General features: G+C 48.0%; 1 pseudogene; it reads right to left on the reverse strand.

Moving 5' to 3' along the window:
* Nucleotides 1-22,268, reverse strand: part of LOC140901071 (adhesion G protein-coupled receptor E3-like) — a 37,796-nt pseudogene that overhangs the window by 11,500 nt on the left and 4,028 nt on the right.

Genomic DNA, 22,268 nt, shown 5'->3' on the forward strand with positions numbered 1-22,268 from the left:
AGCCCAGGCTAGCTGCTCAAGTACAATCCGCCCGACCCTCTGGATACTTACGCGGGCAGCTGGCCCACGCTGCCGAGGCTCTACAGCGAGTTTGAATGCATTCGCTCAAGCGGAGCCAGCATGTGTCTGTCTGTCTGTCCACTCTGGGAGGCACCCCTCACCCCTGCCCCAGCTGCAGTAGAGACCTACCTTTGAAGATGGTCCCTGCCCTGAAGAACTTACGATCTCATAGATAATGGGGGGGGGGTGGATTTTGGCCGATTTCTCTACCTCATTGGTGACTCTGTCCACCGCGATGAGGAAGAGCAGGTCGGCCAGGAAGAGGCAGAGGCAGAGCTGCAGATGGAGGGAGGTGCCGACGTTGCGGATGGAGCGGCTCAGGAGGAAGGGGAGGATGGCGAGGAGGAGGCACAGCAGAGAGAGGGCCAGTCCCACGTAGGTGACGAGGGTCAGTGGGTCACTCTCTTGCAAAAGGAAAAATTAAAAGGAAGAGTAAAATTTGCAAATCATGCTGGAGAAACGGGGGCTTTGAAATAACCGGATAATTTCCCAGGGCAATCAGACCTCTAGCTCTGTTGTTGGAGAACATGGAGGACCCATCTGCTCCCTGCCCCTTTCACCGGGAACTCAGAAGAGCAACACATGTGTTGAGTTTGCAGCCCCCAGATGATCTCTGGATCTCGTAATGACTGTAAACAAAGTGGACCAAATACCAGGCTGACTCGCTCCCCATGCCAGCTCTCTGACATCTAACATGCTGGCCAAGTGCACCTGATCATGCCTTTCCTCGTGGCTGGCTCCGGACAGTGTAACTATTTACAGCCAGAGGCATTACTCCTTTTGCGTAAGTGGCAGACGCCTGCATTTAGGGTGTCAAATGTCCGGTTTGTCCTTGCAAACAGCCGCAGCATCTGTGCTAATGCAACCCGTGGACCATGAGCTTAAGTGGATGGTTGAAATACCTTGATAGCATGTGAAGCCATCAGGATCGCAAAGCTGGACAGGTGATTACAGTTGCAGGTGGTGTGAGGGCTGTTCGCGAGGAGAAGTCTTCAGCCTTCAGTAGACCAGGTGCCAGTGGGGTTCCAGAAAACACAGACAGTCTTCCCTTCCATTTCCTTTCTCTGGAAACGGAAATTGCAGCACCAGCGTCAGCCTCATCCTTTAAAGAGCCGAGGGCTAGTTTATCCCAAGCTAAACCAAAGAGGAGCCAGAGCTTGGCAGACAGAGCACTGGGTTAGGACTCAGGGAACTGGGGTTGTATTTCTAACTCTGCCATTGACCTGATGTGCAATCTCTTGAGAAGTCTCCGTGCCTCTGTTTCCCCTCCTACCCTTTGTCTTCTTTGGGACGGGGCCCATGTGTTTGTGCAGTGCCTGGTACAATGGGGACCCTGCTTTCACTGAGCCTTCACATGCCACTATAATAATGGCTATGGGTTTCACACCACTATAAGTCCATTGATCTGGATTGGGGTAAACGAGAGCAGAGTCAGGCATCCAAGCTGATGCCCCACTGGTACAAGATAGAGATTTAGAAGTTCACCTGGGAATTTCCATGCTTTTTGTAGGCTTTAGGGTGGGTATTGGGGGACCCTTAGCATTCGCCCATTTTCAATGTTAAGTTGAATTGCCTCCTCATTTAAACTTGATGTGGTGGAGAAGGAAGAGCCAGTGGAAAGATTCAAGTTGTAGGGGATCTGTGGTACTGATGGGCAAGGAAGATCATTTTAGCAGGACTGAAGGGGGGAATTATGGGTACTGCGGGGCCCAGAGAGGAGGCTGCAGTAGAAAGGTGGAAGGTGACCAGAACCATGGCAAGGGAAGAGAGGAAAAGCCAGTTTTGCGGGGAAGAAACAGCATCAAGATTTGGACTCATCTTGGGGGCAGGGGAGGAGGCAGAAGGAGTGGAAGATGACCCTCATTAGTGAGCCCAACTGGAAGAGGACAGCAGTGTTGACAACAGAAGCAAAGAGAGAAGACAGTGGGGAAAAGGCCCTGGCTAAGAGGGGGCCCTCTTCTATATCAAGCAGGAACATGATTGGCAATCACCTGTTTATGCTTCAGGGTGAAGTTGAAAGGTTTGGAGAGGGGTCCAGGTTTCCCAGTGATCCCACTCACTACCTTGGAATTCAGCGTGATGGTATCCTGCTTGTCATCACCTATCAGGTTTTGCTGGTTGATAAAGTTATTGTTCAGGATGGACTCGAGAATGGCGTACGATATGAAGGCAACGGCTCCGGAGCCTGCAGGAGCAAAGATGCAAGAGGCCAGAACAGCCTGTGTCCTGTGTCACACCACAACGAGCTGGAAGAGCTCTTGGCGGGTGGCACAGCCGAACCAGAGATGAGAAGGACACAGGTACAGAGAGATGGAACGGCTTCCCCACATTCATGCAGAGCGTCAGTGGCCAAACTGGAACTAGACCCCAGGACTCCTTACGCCCTGCACTGGCCAATGAATAACACTTCCTCCTAGGGGGCTGTCAAGGTTCCTTCCCCACTCTGAACTCTAGGGTACAGATGTGGGGACCTGCATGAAAAACCTCCTAAGCTGATCTTTACCAGCTTAGGTCAAAACTTCCCCAAGGTACAAAATATTCCACCCGTTGTCCTTGGACTGGCCGCTACCACCACCGAACTAATACTGGTTACTGGGGAAGAGCTGTTTGGATGCGTCCTTCCCCCCAAAATACTTCCCAAAATCTTGCACCCCACTTCCTGGACAAGGTTTGGTAAAAAGCCTCACCAATTTGCCTAGGTGACTACAGCCCCAGACCCTTGGATCTTAAGAACAATGAACAATCCTCCCAACACTTGCACCCCCCCTTTCCTGGGAAATGTTGGATAAAAAGCCTCACCAATTTGCATAGGTGACCACAGTCCCAAACCCTTGGATCTGAGAACAATGAAAAAGCATTCAGTTTTTTACAAGAAGACTTTTAATAAAAAATAGAAGTAAATAGAAATAAAGAAATCCCCCCTGTAAAATCAGGATGGTAGATACCTTACAGGGTAATTAGATTCAAAAACATAGAGAACCCCTCTAGGCAAAACCTTAAGTTACAAAAAAGATACATAGACAGAATTAGTTATTCTATTCAGCACAATTCTTTTCTCAGCCATTTAAAGAAATCATAATCTAACACATACCTAGCTAGATTACTTACTAAAAGTTCTAAGACTCCATTCCTGGTCTATCCGCGGTAAAAACCAGCATATAGACAGACACAGACCCTTTGTTTCTCTCCCTCCTCCCAGCTTTTGAAAGTATCTTGTCTCCTCATTGGTCATTTTGGTCAGGTGCCAGCGAGGTTACCTTTAGCTTCTTAACCCTTTACAGGTGAGAGGAGCTTTCCCCTGGCCAGGAGGGATTTCAAAGGGGTTTACCCTTCCCTTTATATTTATGACAGGGGCCATCAGCCAACCAGGACTCAGGTGAGCATGTTGCACTCCAGATCTGCTACCACTAGTCTGGGAAAATCCACCCCCATCCTGGTCTGTCCAAACTCTCCAGCCCTGACATGCCCTCTGAACCAGGAAAGCCACAAGGGCAGAGCTTAATTTGTGCCAGGGCTGAGCCCCTGAACCTCTGGGCTTGGCAGTTCAGAGCCCCGGCACCTCCCGGCTTGCTGTGTCAGTTATGAAAGTAAAAACTGTGCTTGAGTCCTGGCACCTCATTACTTGAGTCCCGACCCCACTTTCGTTACAAATGAAGCACTGCACGGAGGGTCGGTGTAAAGCAGCCCAGGACCCCCTGGGGAGTCTGTCAGGGCTGCTTTCAGGTTTCTCTGCAGCACTGGAAGATCTGGTCTCACAGCCGGCTCTGTGGAATGCGTTGGAGTGGTTTGACTCCTTCCGTTGCCCACCCAGACAACGCCCGGATGGTACCTGATTCGCTGGTGCCAACCACGGTCGTGCAGTCAATGCTCATCGAGTCGCTTTGAGCATTTGGTTCGATCATCTTCCCTGCCCGTAACCCGCAGGGCTGCAATGGCTGGGGGCAGAAGGAGAAGTTCTTCACTGCGCTGCTTTGAAAGCTACCCTCCATTTAGCACATGGCCTGATTCTCCTCCCACTCCTGGGGCGGAAGGGAGCAACGCTGCTGTAAAACCAGCAGGGCCGAGAGAAGAATCAGGACCCCGGATTGTCTTTATGTCCTTTGTGCCTTGCCCCTAGCACAATGGGGCCCTGGTCCATCATGATTGCAGCTCACAATCCTGCTACTAGCCGTGATCAGAGCCTCGTTGTGCTGGGCACCATAGGCAAATGCAGTAAGAGACCACTCCTGCCCCAAACAGCAGGAAGGGTTTGTGTCCTCATTTCACAGACAGGGAAACATAAGCACCAAGCGATTTGCCAAGGTCACTCAAAGAGCCTTTGACATAGGCAGGAATGGCACCCGACTCTCTTATGCTTCAGCCCAGCACCTTAGCCCCGAGGCCAAGCTTCAGCGCCGAGAGCAGCTAGGGTGGTGCTCAGAGCTGTGTGGAGGTTTTTCCTTTTTCTTACTCATCATCTTGGTTGTGATAGTCTGCGGCTTGTTCTCGGGACTTTTCTGAGCAGCTTCCAAGGCGGCCAATTCTACGCGTTGCAGAAAGGCAGTGGCTGCCCATGTGACCTCTTCTTTGCTCCCAGTAGACTGCTGGGCAGTGGCATTGAAAAGCGAATCAAGAGAAGTGAAGACTTTCTGGGGTTTAAAAAGAAGATTCCCAGGGTAAAGCAGGGGCTGTCAAACAGTGGCCCACTGGTTAACAGAGAGATGGTCCCATGGATCCACCACTGATCCTCCCCATTCACCATCACAGAACATCCCAGGGCAGCTACAACTGCTTACATGGATGGGTGATTTTAGGCAGGCTTTTAGGGTCCCCTCCCCCTCCATGTGCTTCTTATAGTCTGGCCCTCCGCTCCACATGGTTCCCATGCTGCCCAGGTCCCAGCTCCCATCAAGATAGTGCCTCATTCCCTTTGCCCCAAGACATTCATCACCCACTCTTGGCTGGCAGCTGAAATTCCACTCACTGTTGGCTCCAGTCTATTCTTCTTGAGTAGAAGCAACTAAGCCTTGTTTTCAGAGGCTTTTAAAGACTCCCCCCAGGTTCATCTTTGGAAGGAAGTATCTGGAGACCGGTTGGGGACAAAGAGGAGGGACTTTGCCTTGGAGGGCAGGGACTGGCAAATACAGGTGCATAGCCTCTGACCTTCAGCAATACTGACTGGTTTCCATGGCCACATGCAGATTCCAGGCTCTTTGTGGTCTGATTCAGGATGGTGCAAAATCTGTTGCTTTTCTGGTTTCCCTGTAGGGGAATCATGGAAAAAGGAGTTTATGCTGTAACATATCTACTGGGGGGTGGAAGATGGGTGTCCATGTCCACCCACCTGTTCTGTCCCTCTTAATCCACTGTATCTTTCTATCCATCCTCTGTCTAGCTCTTTCTCCATCCACCCATCTTCTCCGCCCCCACCCTTCTCTAGGTACCAGCTCCAGTCCATCCATCCTCCCTCTCTATCTCTCCAGACTATCCAACCCAGAAGCAGCACACACACTGTCTGAGTGCACTACACAAACTCCACACACACACCCCTCACATCCATACTCTCCCTTTTCCCCTCCTGCCCTGCCCACGAAGATGCCTCAATTTGGACTCACTCGACACATACGTGCTGGGTGGTGTTGCCGCACCGGCTTTTGAAATCGTCTCCTTGCAGAATCCCGGGCTGGCAGATAAAGAGATTTTCTAGGGAAGGACGGAGGGAGCCAACATTGGAGCCTCTCTTATAAGCATCAAATCTCTTTATAATGCGATCAAAGCACCATTACACTTCTGGGCACAGAAATGAAACCCGGCAAAGTCCAGTCGACAGCAGAGCTGATGCTAAAGCTAAAGGGATTGGTTTATGGGGCCCAAGAAGGAGGCACCACTCCAGATGCAACTTTCCCCATAACAACAATATGAAGAATTTGCATGGGTGCAGTTGGCTCCTGTATACTACTGCCTACAAAACATACAAGGGCCTAGCTACACACACACACACAGGTTTGTGGGCAGCTTCTGAACCACGGACCAGAGAGAGCCCCATTAGAGGACTCACAGACCACTGTTAGCCTTTGGGGCCATCAGGGCCTGATTATATTACATGAATTTCCCAAGTCAGCTTGTAGTGACTGGTACCTGTGCAGTTCAAGGTGTGGGGGTCACCAGGTTTCCAAGAGATCCCACTGGAGGAAGAATAACCTAGAGGACACTGGCAGGCGAAACTCCCTGGGGTATTGATGCAGATGCTGTGAGGGCCACAGACTGATGGGACCTGAGAACATTCATCAATATCTAAACAGAAGAATATGGAATCAATTATTCATCACAGTGGCAGTTACAGGCTCAAACCAAGATCAGGTCCCCATTGTGCAGGGCACTGCACAGACAAGGATGCACAGGGGATGTCTACATTGCACACTAAGCCCGGTCTCTGACTCAGGTTTTAGCCCAAGCTCCCCATGCAATCACACCCAAATTAATCGGACTCGGGGCAGCAAGCACTCAGGACCCAAGTCCTAGCATCTGGGTACTAGAGGGGTGGGTCAGAGTCTGAGACATGCTTCAACTCAGGTCCAAGTTCTGTCATTTTGCAGCGTGGATGCACCTCAAACCACAGACTGAAGTCAGAAGGTCTGTGCAGTGCAGTATGGATGCGTTAGTGCGGCTGCAAGACCTGGGTCCAGCAACTGTAAACCCCGGTTAACAATGCAGTGTGGACACACAAGCACTGGCTGAGAAACACTGAGTCCACAAGCTTGGGTCCCACAGACGGTGGAGAGATACCCAGAGAGACAGTCCCTGCCCCAGAGAGCTTTGAATCTAAACAGACGTGACAGTCAAAGGAAATACGGTGATCCCCGCTGTGCAGATGAGGAGCTCAGGCAGATCGCTCAGATGACACTGAGGACCCAGCATAGGAAATACCTTGTGGAGGAGCCCAGAGGGCCATCTGGTCCAGCGACTACCATCAAGGCATTCACAGCAATTGTTACCTGTGCACTTCAGGCTGGGGAAACCAACTGTCCCAGTGACAGTATCATAGCCCTTCAAGCATTTGCAGATGAAATTCCCATTGGTGTTGTTGCAGATAGCGTTAGTGTCACAGGGCGAGGGCACTGGATGGCATTAACGTCTACACGGGAAAACATGGAACCTATCCTAGTGTGTGTAGTCGCCGTGGGGAAGCGTGGATATGCAATGTTATGTTTGCTATGGTACAGTAATTACAGTTACACTCTTTGATAGTCCTTTGACTCTGCCATGGAGAGACCTTCGAGTAAATGACAATAAAGGCCTTGTTATCTTTCTAAACTATATGCTCTAATTCAATCAGGTTTTTGAGCTTAAGGTAGGAGTGGCTGGGTGGAATTCTCTAGCCTGTGATATACAGGAGGTCAGATTATATATTATCACAATAGCCCCTTTATATGAATCCACAGAACAAGTGTGTTAACACTCCAGGAGTTCTTGCGAGTCCCTCAGATGAAATCCACTGCCAATACAATACCAATAGAAATATTGCTCATCACACCAGAAAGTCCATTTCAGTTTTCACGCTGGTCTTTTGAAGGTGCTGTGCAAAGGAACAAACATCTTCAAAAGATGAGCATGGCAACTTATATTCATAACTCTGCTAGTCACTAAAAATCATGGTCTCAGGACAGCTCTACAATACAGACCGATATTGTTAAAATATGTTGCTCAGGAGTGTGAAGAATCCACATTCCTGAGTGATGGAGTTATACCAACCTAACCCGCCTTGGGTAGACAGGCTACATTCAAGGCCAGATTCACCCATAGGCTAATAAAGCTATAGCTTAGGCCCTCCTATTTTTGGCCCTACCGTAGGCCCTCCATTCCACATTGAAGTAACAGCCGAGAGACAGTAGCGGGGCGAACAGAATTTTTTTGTCTCATTAGATATTGTTATGTACAAATTAATCCATCACGACTGTGAATTCAATTTATGGGGTTGTGATTTTGTCTTTGGGGGCTAAATTAGTGTTTGTGGGTGTGACGGGTTGGATCACAGCTGGCAACCCCAAGGGGGTTTCTGATGTGCCAAAACTACTTCTGCCCTTGCTTTCCCTGCTGTCCCACCTTGGGACTTCAGTGCCCTTCCTGGTTTGAGCCAGACCCGCTAGCCTGCTGAAAACCCAGACCCAGGTCTGAACCATGTCCCCTAACAGCTGTAGGCTTAACTAAAAGCAGCTTAGGAAGTGTTCCTGTCTTTAACACTCAGATGCCTAACTCCCAATGGGGTCCAAGCCACAAATAAATCTATTTTACCCTGTATAAAGCTTACACAGGATAAACCCATAAATTGTTCGTCCTCTATAACACTGATAGAGAGATAGGCACAGCTGTTTGCCCCCACCCCAGGTATTAATACATACTCTGGGTTAATTAATAAGTAAAAAGTGATATTAAATACAGAAAGTAGGATTTAAGTGGTTCTAAGTAATGGCAGACAGAACAAAGTGAATTACCAAGCAAAATAAAATAGAACATGCAAGTCTATGTCTAATACAGTAAAAAAACTGAATACAGATAAAAACCGCACTCTCAGAGGAATTCCAGTAAGCTTCCTTTTACAGACTAGTCTTCTTCTAGTCTGGTCCAGCAATCACTCACACCCCGTGTAGTTACTGTCCTTTGTTCCAGTTTCTTTCATAGAATATCAGGGTTGGAAGGGACCTCAGGAGGTCATCTAGTCCAACCCACTGCTCAAAGCAGGACCGATCCCCAATTAAATCATCCCAGCCAGGGCTTTGTCAAGCCTGACCTTAAAAATATCTAAGGAAGGAGATTCCACCACCTCCCTAGGTAACGCATTCCAGTGTTTCACCACCCTTATAGTGAAAAAGTTTTTCCTAATATCCAACCTAAATCTCCCCCACTGCAACTTGAGACCATTACTCCTTGTTCTGTCATCTGCTACCACTGAGAACAGTCTAGAGCCATCCCCTTTGGAACCCTCTTTCAGGTAGTTGAAAGCAGCTATCAAATCCCCCCTCATTCTTCTCTTCCATAGACTAAACATCCCCAGTTCCCTCAGCCTCTCCTCATAATTCATGTGTTCCAGTCCCCTAATCATTTTTTTTGCCCTCCGCTGGACTCTTTCCAATTTTTCCCACATCCTTCTTGTAGTGTGGGGCCCAAAACTGGACAAGTACTCCAGATGAGGCCTCACCAGTGTCGAATAGAGGGGAATGATCACGTCCCTCGATCTGCTAGCAATGCCCCTACTTCTACATCCCAAAATGCCACTGGCCTTCTTGGCAACAAGGGCACACTGTTGACTCATATCCAGCTTCTCGTCCACTGTAACCCCTAGGTCCTTTTCTGCAGAACTGCTGCCGAGCCATTCGGTCCCTAGTCTGTAGCGGTGCATGGGATTCTTCCATCCTAAGTGCAGGACTCTGCACTGGTCCTTGTTGAACCTCATCAGATTTCTTTTGGCCCAATCCTCCAATTTGTCTAGGTCCCTCTGTATCCTATCCCTGCCCTCCAGCGTATCTACCACTCCTCCCAGTTTAGTAAAAAGAAAAGGAGTACTTGTGGCACCTTAGAGACTAACCAATTTATTTGAGCATGAGCTTTCGTGAGCTACAGCTCACTTCATCGGATGCATGCCGTGTCATCTGCAAACTTGCTGAGCATGCAATCCACACTGTCCTCCAGATCATTTATGAAGCTATTGAACAAAACCGGCCCCAGGACCGACCCTTGGGGCACTCCACTTGATACCGGCTGCCAACTAGACATGGAGCCATTGATCACTACCTGTTGAGCCCGACAATCTAGCCAGCTTTCTATCCACCTTATAGTCCATTCATCCAGCCCATACTTCTTTAACTTGCTGGCAAGAATACTGTGGGAGACAGCATCAAAAGCTTTGCTAAAATCAAGGAACAACACGTCCACTGCTTTCATCCACAGAACCAGTTATCTCGTCATACAAGGCAATTAGATTACTCAGGCATGACTTGCCCTTGGTGAATCCATGCTGACTGTTCCTGATCACTTTCCTTTCCTCTAAGAATTGATTCCTTGAGGACCTGCTCCATGATTTTTCCAGGGACTGAGGTGAAGCTGACTGGCCTGTAGTTCCCAGGATCCTCCTTCTTCCCTTTTTTAAAGATGGGCACTACATTAGCCTTCTTCCAGTCGTCCGGGACTTCCCCCAATCGCCATGAGTTTTCAAAGATAATGGCCAATGGCTCTGCAATCACATCCGCCAACTCCTTTAGCACTCTTGGATGCAACGCATCCGACCCCATGGACTTGCGCATGTCCAGCTTATCTAAATAGTCCCAAACCACTTCTTTCTCCACAGAGGGCTGGTCACCTCCTCCCCATGCTGTGCAGTTATCCTTGGGGGTGGAGAGGCTCTCTTTAGCCAGCTGAAGACAAAATGGAGGGATCTCCCCAGGCTCTCTTGTGGGAGGAGACCCCCTCCTCTCTCCTATGCAAAGTCCAGCTCCAAGATGGAGTTTTGGGATCACATGGGCAAGTCACATGTCCATGCATGATTCAGTTTTTAAAGGCAGCAGCCATTGTCCACATGCAACCTTGAACGTCCTCAGGGAGACTTCTTATGTGGATTGGAGCCTTCCAAGATCCATTGTGCGTTAAGTGCTTCTTGATTGGGCACTTAACTTGCAAATTCCTATCTAAAGAAGCTGACCAAATACATTACTAAGGCTACTTAAAAAAAAAAATCAAGCAAGTACACAGCCAATATTCATAACTTTGAATACAAAAAACAATACATGCATACAAATAGGATGAATAGATTCAGTAGATCATAACCTTTACAGAGATACGTTACATGGCATATGTAGCATAAAACATATTCCAGTTATGTCATATATACATTCATAAGCATATTTCCATAAATGCTTACGGGATGCACCGTCACAGCGGGCCCGGGGAATACTGACCTTTGTACCCAGTAGGCCTACACTGGACAATAGAAACCATGTCGAAGAAAGGAGGATGGCAGAAATGGAAGGAGACCAAAGAAAGATGGCAGAGGCAAGATGTAGTGCTGGAAGGAACTTCTCTCCTAATGTTCTTTCCTCCTACTCAGTCTGGTGGTGAGAAAGTCCAGGAGAATACCAGCCTAAGTGAATGGGCTGCACCTCCTGTGTCTTCCCTAGCTGCAGTCTCACCCCCACTCTGAAGACTTTTCTAGTGACAGTAATACAAAAATATCCTTCTCCAACGATCCAGGCGAATGGGACAGGACATCAAGATCTCATTGCATACTGGACTGAGAAGGGCCCACAGAAATGCCGGGATCTAGATGCTAACTTTTCATTGACGAAGCGAGAACACACCAATCAGAATCGTTATCTGACCAAATCAATGTTTGAATAGGTGAAGCCTAACAAACTGATTGGCAAGTGAGAATGGCTCATGTATTCACTTTCTAAGAAGAAAGTGAACTTGTTTTTATTGCTGCCTGTTTTCTGATACCAAAAAGTGGGGAATATTCTGCAAAAGCTTCAATGATGGGAAGAATACTCTATACCAGTGGTTCCCAAACTTGTTCCACCGCTTGTGCGGGGAAAGCCCCTGGCGGTCCGGGCCGGTTTGTCTACCTGCCGTGTCTGCAGGTTCGGCCGATCGCGGCTCCCAGTGACCGTGGTTCACTACTCCAGGCCAATGGGAGCTGCTGGAAGTGGCGTGGGCCGAGGGACGTACTGGGCTTTCCCTGCACAAGTGGCAGGACTAGTCTGGGTACCACTGTTCTATATATTACCAATCATGCAATGAGGATATAGATATTCAGGCCTGTCTGTAAAGGCCTAGACTCTAAGAATCTAGGTGTATTCTTATCACTTGGCTCGTTATAGAGGTACAAAAGAAAGAATCAAAATCACTGTCTGCCGGTGTAAGGGCCTTCTCTTACTGTGACAGCCTGAGGCCCTGTTCTTAGGCTAAGGCCTTTGGCTAAGCAGCAGAGGCAGCCATAAGCTAGGAAGCGACCGGTCACATCCTCACATTCCAAACTAGTCACACTGAAATAAGGTGCTATTGGGCTGTTAGGCACTATCAGGACAGGATTGTATTCCTATCACCTCCAGAGAAAGGGAAGTGCCTAGAAAATGACAGGTTTCAGGGTAACAGCCGTGTTAGTCTGTATTCGCAAAAAGAAAAAGGAGTACTTGTGGCACCTTAGAGACTAACCAATTTATTTGAGCATGAGCTTTCGTGAGCTACAGCTCACTTCATCACTTCCGATGAAGTGAGCTGTAGCTCACGAAAGCTCATGCTCAAATAAATTGGTTAGTCTCTAAGGTGCCACAAGTACTCCTTTTTCTTTTTGCCTAGAAAATGTAAAAGGAAACTTAGTTTGATAGCATCCTGTCTGGCAAGAACTCACTTATCAATAGCTGGGATGTGAAATCCTCACTTCTGTATTGTCTTGTCATTATAGTTCCCACTTTACTATTGTTTGTCTGTCTGGATAATCTCTGTCTGGTTCTGTGATTGTTTCTGTCTGCTGTATAATTAACTTTGCTGGGTGTAAACTAATTAAGGTGGTGGGATATAATTGGTTACATAATCATGTTACAATATGTTAGGATTGGTTAGTTAAATTTCAGGAAAATGATTGGTTAAGGTATAGCTAAGCAGAACTCAAGTTTTACTATATAATCTGTAGTCAATGAGGAAGTGAGTGGGTGTGTGAGTGGGGGAGATGGGAACAGGGAATGGGAGTAAGGAAGTTGGAATCATGTTTGGCTAAGGGTAGGAATGGGAACAGGGACACAGGTGTAAGGCTCTGTGGTGTCAGAGCTGGGAAGGAGGATACTAAGGAAGGAAACTGGAATCATGCTTGCTGGAAGTTCACCCCAATAAACATCGAATTGTTTGCACCTTTGGACTTCGGGTATTGTTGCTCTGTTCATGCGAGAAGGACCAGGGAAGTAAGTGGGTGAAGGAATAAGCCCCCTAACAAGTCTCATACATTGTTAGGTAGCAGCTGCCATGCCTGAAAGTAAGTTAGTGGCAGAATTGATACCCAAATGGAAAACCAGTTTTTGAAGCTCATGCTTATTGGAAGAACGTTCTTAGATGCATAGTTGAAACCATAGTTTTTCTTGCTGAGCGTGGTCTGTCATTCTGTGGCTCAGATGAGACTGTTGGATCAAAACATAATGGCAATTACCTTGGTGTTCTAGAGATAATCGTTAAGTTTGATTCTCTCTTAGCTCAGCACATCAATGAACACGCAAATCATGGAAAAGGCCATACTTCATATCTATCAAAGACTATTGGTGATGAATTCATTGCACTGCTAGCAAAGAAGACGCTATCAGTCATTGTAGAAGAGATCAAAGATGTGGGATACTTTTCAGTGTCTGACTCAACACTGGATGTGTCACAGGTAGATCAGCTGACTGTCATCTTGTGTTATGTGCTATCCAGTGGACCAGTTGAGCATTTCATGACCTTCATAAACATCACCAGCCACACGGGAGAAACTTGCCTCGTACCGACTCAATTTCCTCACCGAAAATGGGATTGACAGCAGCCTTTGTCCTGGCCAAAGCAAGTAATATGAGCTGCAAATATTCAGGGACACAGGCAAAGATAAGAGAGCCCGATGCTCTGGTTGATTACATACCATGTGCTGCCCACTCACTCGACTTTGTTGGCCAGTCTGCCGTGGATTGTTGTGTTGCAGCAGTTTCTTTTCCTGGATTTGTCCAAGAATTGTACAATTTTTTCTAGGCATCAACCAGTCGTTGGATGATTCTTAGAGATTCACTACAAAAGGGATGTTCAGTGCTCAAATCACTCTCAGGGACAGGGCACAGTGCCAACGGTGAAGCTGTGAATGCAGCTGTTCTGGGATACCACAACATCATTGAAGCGTTAGAGAGCATCAAGGATGATGAATCTCAAAAATCAGCAACGAGGAAAGATGTGAAGATCCCCAGTGATGCAATGCTTACTTTGGAAACTGGTATTTGTGGGAGGTCTGGAATGATATACTTCAGCCATTCAGCAAGTGCAGTCTAAGCTTACAAAGTGCTCAGATTGATCTTTCCACTGCTGTAAACCTAATGAGGAGTCTTGGAAGTGTTCTTCAACAAATGCGGGATAGTTTTGATGACTATGAAATTCAGAAAAAAAAGAAAAGGAGTACTTGTGGCACCTTAGCGACTACTCCTTTTCTTTTTTTGTGAATACAGACTAACACGGCTGTTACTCTGAAACATGAAATTCAGGGGGCTGCAAGGACTGCTAACCATGACTGTAAGTCAGCCAAACACCGCAAAAGACAGAAGACATATGATGACGCAACTGCCCACTCATTCAGTGACAAGGAGGCCTTCACAGTTAATACCTTCATCATAATCATCGACAAACTGAAGAGTTCATTAGAACATCAGATCGAGGCTTCTGAACTCTGTGTATAAGCTAATCCATAGGTTTATCCGGTACATCACCCTCCTTCACCAGCAGGTTATGAAGTTCCCCTATTAAACCATTTATAAACTGGCTTTTCACAAAGGATTCTCTCATGGCTTGCCACTGGGCATACGTTCCTATCTGCGTTGCCAGTTCCAAATTGAGCATAGCAAGTTCTGCTGCACTCAAGCCATCTCCCAGCCAGGTGGTGCAGGGAAAGAACTCTCAAATAGTCTCCGCAAGGCACTCAAATAACTATGCAGGAGATCCCCTTCCTGCCACCTTACGGCTTGCCATTCCTCCCGGTATTTCAAAAGGGCTAATTCCCCACCACAGCAGTCGTATAACTGTTTGCATAACTGTCTACAGAACCCACGATCCACACTGGGAAGCTGCTGCCAAAATGCAAAGGAGAAAACACTGCAGCACAGTGCCTAGCTTTCTCATCAGTCTGCTCTTTCGTGGAGAGCAACAGCAGGAAGTCTGCCAAGGGCTCTCAGATTCCACGCTCATCTGCAGGAGCAGCATGTCTTCTCAGGCAAAAGTGCTTTTGCCATCTTAAAGAGTCATCCCCTGGTTAATTGGAGATTCACTAACTGGGGAGCTGTAAACAGGAAATTTACAAATCAGCGGAAAGACAGTTCGGCGCTCATATCCTGCCTCCCCACAAGACCCAGCAAGGGTATTTCCAGCATAAAACCGATGGAGTATAAAAAGGGGGACAAAAATGCCTGTACCCACCTACCCTGTCTACCTGATCTCTGTCTGCTTATAACATCAATGAATCCTTGAAAAACACTGAACTAAGGGAAGTGGTCCCAGAATGAAAGGAAATCCAGCCTGGGAACTGAGAACTTCCTGCAGCCTCTGGGTGTAGTGAGAAGGATGTTGGCTTCAAATCTTATTTAGCTTGGTAACGTTTAGGAATTAGCTTGAGGTTTTATCTTTTCATTTCTTTTGTAACCAATTCTGACTTTTGTGCCTTACCACTTAAAAACTCTCTCTCTCGTTAATAAACATGTTTTACTGTTTGATCTAAACCAGTGTGTTTGGGAAACCTCTACTTGAGATAACAAAGGCTGGTGCATAAACATTACCCTTTGTTGGAATGTCAGACTATCTATGAGCTTACACTGTCCAAGGGTCTATTGAGCAGTATAGCATGCACATTTCAGGGGACACAAGGCTGGGAGTGGGGGGTATATGGGTGTTTCCCTGTATCTATTCATGGATGGCTGGGACAGCGTTCATGTAAACATCTGGGAGTGATTTTGCAGGCTAGTGGCTGTACATGAGCAGGCCAGGAGTGGCTGGTCTGACAGTAAAGCAGCGTAAAAAGAATCCCAGGATAGAGTGTTAAGGGGACACAGCAGTTCAGGTTGTACCCTGGGGAATTTCACAGTAGGAATGAAGGATGGGAGTTGGGGGTAGGGAGGTTCTGATCCTGTGGACAGGAATCTTGGCTCCCATTCCAGGCACTGGAGTGGAGTGTCCACTAATGGGAACAGATTCTTCTGCATGCTCATACACAAGCCTGGCTCCTTCAGCCTTATTCCCCCTTCCGCCCCCGCCAACTTGTCCCTGTCCCAGTGCTGTCTCTTACCATCCCTGGCTCTTGTCCCCGTCCCAATCTGAACGCCTCAGGGGTCTCATCCCATCCCAGTCTCCTTTCCCAGCCAGTCCCAGTTCCCCTGCATCCCGGCTCCTTATCCCATTTATCTTTCTCCTCCCCTCCAAGTTTCCAGCTGTGCCAAGTCCCCCCCCCTCCAATATTCCCCAGTCCCACTGAGTCCCAGTGTCCCTCAGTCCAAGCTCCTTGTTGTTCCCCCAGCCCAGCGCCTCAACCCAGTCTCTTTCCCTGGCCAGTCCCATCTTCCCCCTGTTGCCTGGACTGATCTGTCTCCCCGCCCTACTTCCAGACACTGGTTTCCAGTCCCAGTTTCCCATCCCAGTTCCTCATCCAACCGCAGTCTCCTCCAAAGACTGTCTCTCAGTTTGCCCCCATTTCCCTTCCCAGCTCCCAGGCTCAGTCTCCACCAGTAAGTTCCACAGGTTAACATAGCATTGCGTAAAACAAAAGCATTTCCTCTGATCCATTTAGGGGCCAGATTGTGATTAGCAGCCTCCCCCCAAACCCTCTCCACAGGCTGCACAAGGGTCACTGCTTCCACCCTGCCGCTCATGGTGGTTTGCGGTGCCCCAAAAGAGGGTAGGGAAAGAGGTGGGGCCATAATATGCTCCTCCCCTCTGCACTTGCCAAAGGATCTGTCTGGCCACATGAAGCTGGAATTGCAACATGTGAAGAATGTAACGGGATGGGGGCGGGACATTCCCCATATACCCTGGGCTGCTCAGGGAAAGATTCAGCCCCAGCAGGGTTGTACAGCTCCATGCCACCCCTGACCCAGGGCTCTGTGCCTATTGCTCATTCTAATCTTACCCTGCTGCTTTTTAGTTTGACTGGACATCCCCTGGTTCATGGGGGGGGGGGAAGATTGACAGCTATTGGGGGGCTGTGGATCATCCCTTTCCTGCTCTTTTAGGGCATGCCTGCCCTTCGAGCTGGGGGCGTAATTCCCAGCTCGAGGAGACACACTCATGCTAGCTCCCATCAAGCCAGCATGCTAGAAGTAGAGCGTGACCGCAGCAGCGTGATCTAAGGCGCTAGGTACAGACCGGGGGCAACTAGCCCGTCCCACCATTGCACCAGCCTGGCTACCCTCTATTGTTAGCATGCTGTCTCCGTGAGCGGGGAATCGCACCCCCAGCTGGAAGTGTAGACACGGCCTCAGTCACTGTGTCGCGTTCGCCAGTCAGCAGAGCGCATGGATACATGGCTTTTCTGGCAAGAGCTTCTCGCAAGTGCAGTAGAGCACCCTACATTACAGTCACCCCATTACAGGGCTCCCGCTCGCTTAGCTGGGCTCCGGAGCCAAAACTCACCGACACACTTCACTCTTGGATCAGTGAATGGTTCCTCCCCAAAACTAGGCACAAACCCGGCTTTGCAGGTGCAGTGGTAGCCCCCAGGGATGTTTTGACAAGTTGCAAGATCAGGACAAGTAGACGAATTCACACAGATGTCATCTGTTAAAGGAAGAAGGAATCGTGTCATTTAAAGAGAGCAACGGATAACCCTTTGCACCTTTTGTTTGACTTCTTCAGTGTCGTTTACATTCATTCATTAATCCAGTTAATCATGCAGCGAGGGAGAAAGGGTGGAGCCAGCAGAGCATGTGGCTGGGGTGGGAGAACCAAGCCAGCTGGCTGACACTTCTGAAGGCATCAGGTGAGGGAACAAATCCCCATCCCTCTCCGCCTCCCCAGAAGCCCCAAAAGGAAAAGCAGGAGGAGGTAGGGAGGTATGGATGGAGGACTGGTGTTGGGGGCAGGGAGGATCTGAGCTGGCTTCACTGAGTTTTCAACCAACATATGGGTTTCCTCGTCTGCACCAGTGAGTCCCACAGGTTAACACTACACTGGGGAAAATCAAAGCCTTCATTTTTATCCATTTGATGGTGACTGGCCCCGACATGGCACACAGGAGGCGGGATGCACACAGAAAACCTCCCCGCCAGCGGCTGCATGAGGTACATTGCTTCCTCTTGGTGGGTCACAGTCCCACAAATGGGGGTTGAGAAACAGATAGGGCCACAGTAGGCTCCTCCCCTCCGCACTTGCCCAAGGTCTCTCCGACCACATAGAGGGAAGTATGCGGGATTCCCCCAGAAGAATGTAAGGGCAAGTGGGGACCTCTACACCCTGGGTGGCTCAGCAGCTTCCTCACCCAGGGCTGTGGGCAGTTTGCACATGGCTGCTTTCCAGTTTCATTGGAGGTCCCTGACTTCATTGATGGCCAGATTAACAGGCAGGGGAAGCCAAGTCATTAAATCTCCTGGCCCTGGATCATTTCTTCCTTGGTCTCTTAGTCACATTTCCAGTTAGTAATGCTCTTTTTGATGGTGATGCATTGAGCACTTTCTTTGCAAGCTCAGCCGCATTAGAGCAAGTGACAGAACTGTCTCCCCTTTCCAGGGCTCCCCCTCACTGAGTTTGGCTCAGGGACTCAGTCACCTTTGCATTGACCTGTTGCATCAGTGAAGTCTGGGTCCCCTGAAGTGGATACAAACCCAGGTTGGCAGGTACAGTAATGGCTCTGGATCGTATAGATGCACATTGCATGTTTAGGGCACGTAGACGGATCATCACACCTATTAGCTGTAAAATGAAGAAGGAACCATGGAAACAGCAATGATCATTTAATTAAAACACAGCCCTATTTAGCCACCAGTGGAGCATGTGGCTTTCTGGTGAGTGGGGAAGAAGGAGGCAGAGACAAAGATCAAGAGATCAGAAGAGAATGAAAAATATGCATAGAGACATAAGGAGGAAATGGGATGGAAAGTTCTTTGCCCGTTCAAAGCCCCCCTCCAGCTGCAGGACACTCCGAGGTTCGGAACTGGAGATTTTGTTCATGTTTCTAGGCATCAGCTTACGAGCTCTGGTGAAACATTGAGTCCCCTTGAAGCAGACGATCCGGCAAATGCCTGAAAGAGGACAAACAACCAAGGATGCTCTTACTGCACTGGGTTTTATTGCTGTTACCCTGTAGGAGGCTGCATGGCCTAGTGGATAAAGCATTAGGCTGGGAGATCAGAGTTTTATTCCTGGCTCAGTCACTGACCTGCCAGTTGACCTTGGACAAGTCCTTACCCCTCTCAGTATCCCCTTGGTCCATCTTTTCTATTTAGACTGTAAGCTCAAGGCGAGCATTGTGTCCATACAGCGCCTAGCACAGAAAGGTCCTGATACCGGTGGAGACCCCCCACCCCCAAACACTTTGGAATATAGTCTATAGATAATAAAAGCAATTTTGGGGGGCTTACAGTGGGCCAAACGCTCCTCGTGGGGAGGATGGGGACCTGTAAAACAGGAGGGTTGGTAGGACTGAATGTTTATGGGTAGATGATGGTAAACGTCAGTTTCGCCAGACACACACACAAACCCATAAAAAGAATATTTCCCTCAACAATTGAAATTGACCGGTAGGGAAAGAAAGAAAATGTTACTTGAGAATTTATTACAGTTTGATTTACTGATTTTTACTTTCTATATTGTGACTGACACTGACAATTTGTGTTTTAACAATGACAGAGCTTTGACTTTTTGAATCTCAAGGTCTGTGGTCATTAAACAAATACTGCCCGACTCCCCCCATGGCCTGACCCCTCCATAGTTTCCCCACAACCAAGAACATTTAAAATCAATAAAAATAAAGAACTAAAATCGAGTTGTGCTCGGCCTACAAACCCGTGTGGCTCTGTTGACTTTAGCAGAGCTATAGCAACTGTTGAGCTGACCTCTGTCGTTGAAACCCCAAGGGAGTTTTGTCTGAGCAAACCCCGAGTGAGAACACTCGGGGTTTGTCTCATTCCCAAGCCTACGCTGAGAGAGAGTGACTCACTTCTCCGATTGCCCAATGTCCCCACTGCACATTTATCAAATCGTCTCAGAAACCAGTCTCAAAGCCATTTCTTTGTAACCTGCTGCCGCAGTACACATCAACTGACCCTCTGCGCCTTTCACAGATAGCGGAGCCTCAGAAACGTGCTTTGGATGCCACCATCAGAAGCCCAGCTGCTCAGGAAAAACCCCTCTGGAGCTGGGAATGCAGGTGGAATTCTCAGAAGTTTACTTCTGTTCCCTGCACTGTAGCAGCCCCAAAGAACGGCTACTTGATACTTCCTCTTCCACACTCAGCCAGAACTAAGAAATGCAGGGGCACACGGTGAGGATTTAAAAACGAAGGGACCAAACCTTTTTGGATGAACAATATTGTCACCTGATCCTTATTTTACCCTCCCAATGGATTCAGCAGTTTACAATAGAACAACAGGTCATGCCAGGCACAGTAGAAAGATCTCACTACCGTTGGCCGAGGGCTTTTCCCAACTCTCACTGCTTTGTGTTGGAGATCCAGCACTTTGCAGCCCATTACATGAGGGTCTTTTCCTTGTGGATCCAAGATGGCTGGACGTTAGAGGAAGGAGGTTTTGGAACCTTTTTCCAGTAGGACTAGTCTGAACTAACCCACCCAGCTAGTCTGAAGATGGAATTAATGTCATTCATATAACAGGACTGAGATAAGACAGAACTGTGTATGATAGCAGGGGCCTGGACTCAATGACCCAGATGGTCCCATGTCCTAAGGAACTTTTACTAACTAAATCCACCATTTGTTATATGGCTGCTCCAAGCTGCATCATGAGTTAGGACAGCGGTTCTCAAACTTGCCAGATTACTGCACCCCTCTCGGGAGTCTGATTGGTCTTGCATACCCTCAAATTCAATTCACTTAAATGCGACTTGCTTACAAAAATCAGACATAAAAATACAGAAGTGTTATAGCATGCGATTACTGAAAAATTGCTGACTCTCTCATTGTTACCATATCATTATAAAATCAATTGGAATATAAATACCGTACTTACAGTTCAGTGGATGGTATATAGAGCAGTATAAACAAGTCATTGTCCATATGAAATTTTAGTTTGTACTGACTTCGCTAGTGCTTTTTATGTCGCCTGTGGTAAAACTAGGCAAATGTCTAGATGAGTTGATGGACCCCCTGGAAGACCCCTGCAGACCCCCAGAGGCACGTGTACCCCTGGTTGAGAACCACTGAGTTAGGATAAAGCTCTGGGGGCTAGTCTGGTCCCAGTTACACTGGTACCAATCTACAATAACGTCATTGAAGTCAACAAGAAAAATGGGGGTCTTGCAATTAAGGCCCGATCCACAAAGGTATTTAAGGGCCTAAATCCCAGATCCACAAAACCCCTCCTCAGCTGCCCCCTAACCCTGTAGATGCCTAAACTCACAGGCTAAAACTTTCTCTAGGCACCTGAGTTTCTGCCTTTGGGCACATGCCCTGTTTGCCTTGCTCTTGATGCCTATCTCACACCTAAACCCCACAAATTGGGGGATGGGGGCCCCAATCTTGTAGGCATGCTCAGAGCATGCCTCCTGGACTGGGTCCCATTCAAAACTGGGGGAGGGGGATAAGCAGTGGGGGCTCCTTGTTCATACCTTTTAGCCTGGGGTTAGCTCACTCGCCTGGATTGCGAGAGACCGAGGCTCAATTCCCCCTTGTGCCTGATGGGGGGCGGGGGGGAGAAAAAGGGATTTGAACAGAGGGGTCTCTGCCTATAAAGAGTGTGTCCTAACCTCTGTGCTACCAAAGTCTGTCATATTTAATTAGTTATACAAAGCAGAAGAGCTCAAAGAGCCATTGGAGCGGGGGACTGGACGCTGGGTCTCCCGTGTCCCAAGCAGGTGTACTAACCCCCTCACTGCAGGGTCAATCTCACTCAGTCTGTGGCCCAATGACTATCCCCAACAGAGCCAGGAGAATTAGAGGATTGGAGCACGTGTGTAGGTGAAAGATTCAAAGAGCTCAATCTATTTAGTTTAAGGAAGAGAAGGTTAAGGGGTGTCTTGATTACCATTTATAAACATCTACACAGGAACAAATATTTAATATTGGGCTTTTGAATCTAGCAGAGAAAGGTGTAACACAATCCAATGGCAGGAAGATAAATCTAGACAAATTCAGACTGGAAAGAAGACGTACATTTTTGACAGTGAGGTTAATTAACCATTAGAACAATTTACCAAGGGTCATGGTAGATTTCCCATCCCGGACGATATGAAAATCAAGATGAGATGTGTTTCTAAAAGATCTGCTCCAGAAATTAGTTTGGGGGTAGTTCTATGGTCTATGTAGAGAGGAG

The sequence above is a fragment of the Lepidochelys kempii genome, chromosome 20, assembly GCF_965140285.1.
Source record: "Lepidochelys kempii isolate rLepKem1 chromosome 20, rLepKem1.hap1, whole genome shotgun sequence".
Lineage (NCBI taxonomy): Eukaryota > Metazoa > Chordata > Testudines > Cheloniidae > Lepidochelys > Lepidochelys kempii.